Consider the following 1,339-nt stretch of genomic DNA (forward strand, 5'->3'; position numbering starts at 1 on the left):
CAGGTGTGTCTTACTTAATGGTCCCTGCAGAATCCTGTTGGGGGATCTTGCACTGAGGGCCCAGCTGACCTTGGGGACTCCTCAGTCCCCTAGGGGCGGGGAAGTCACTCCCACCTGCCTTGTCCAAGTGTGGATGGATGTCCCTCCCCTCCGTTTTCTAAATACTGTGACTGGAGTGAAGGAACTGAGACTGTGAGATCCTTGAGCCAAGGGCAGTTGGGACTGGGTTCTGCAGCCCTCTGGGGACATGTCCAGGCAAGCCAGTGGCTGCAAGCCGCTATCCATCCTATTTCCACACCCCACCCCACCCTCAAGACAGCACCACCCTCCTTCCTGGTGCCCATTAGTGAAGGTCCAGCTGGATGAGCCTGCTGCCAGTGTCTGGAATGGTAGGGAGAAGTGACCTGGTTGACAGTGGTGGCTGCTCACAGCTGGGCCTGTGCTCTGTGCTGGCCTTTGGGAAGCTCCATCTTTGGTACTGGCCATTCAGAGGCCTACCCCACTGGGGCATTGTTGTGGCACAAACTCAGGTCTTCATGCCGGGACACGACTGTCCCTCTTGGGTCGTCTCCAAGCCAATAGTGACCCAGTACACCTTGGCCAAGGACATCTCCTGGGTAAGGCCCATCCTCCCACCATGTTGATAATGGCAGGAGGAGGTGTCCCTAGACTGGGGTGTCCAACCCAGACTTAACCTTCATGCCTGTTTCCTTGCCCCTGAGATAAGCATTCACCTCGGGCTCCTGCAGGAGGTGCCAGCTCTGCTTCCTTGAATGTGTATCTGGCCATGTGTTCTCTTCTGCACACATTGGGCCCTGTATTAGGTGGAAGAGGCCACCCTGGCTCAGAAGGCCCGTGGGTTGTGAACAGCAGCTGTCTTTTGCTGGGGGTGCAGGGTCTTTCTCTGTGCCCTTGGTCTTAGCTCAGGGCAAGGCAGAAACATTCTGAAAAAATCAAAGCAGCATAGGCCCTGGCCAGGTACTCAGTTGGTTAGAGCATCGTCCTGATGTGCCAAGGTTGTAGTTTTGATCCCCAATTAGTGCACATACAAGAAGTAACCAATGAATGTATACAATAAGTGGAACAGCCCCCCTGGTGTGGTTCAATGGTTGAGTGTCAAGCTATGAACCAGGAGATCACAGTTGGATTCCCAGTCAGGGCACCTGCCTGTGTTTCCAGCTTGATCCCCAGTAGGGGGCGAGCAGGAGGCAGTGGGTCAGTGACTCATCGATGATGTTTCTCTCCCTCCCCCTTCCTCTCTCTGAAATCAATAAAGACATTAATAAAATAAGTGGAACCACAAATCAATGTTTCTCTCAAATCAATAAATAAAATTACA

The sequence above is a fragment of the Miniopterus natalensis genome, chromosome 7, assembly GCF_054644295.1.
Source record: "Miniopterus natalensis isolate mMinNat1 chromosome 7, mMinNat1.hap1, whole genome shotgun sequence".
NCBI classification, from domain to species: Eukaryota; Metazoa; Chordata; class Mammalia; order Chiroptera; family Miniopteridae; genus Miniopterus; species Miniopterus natalensis.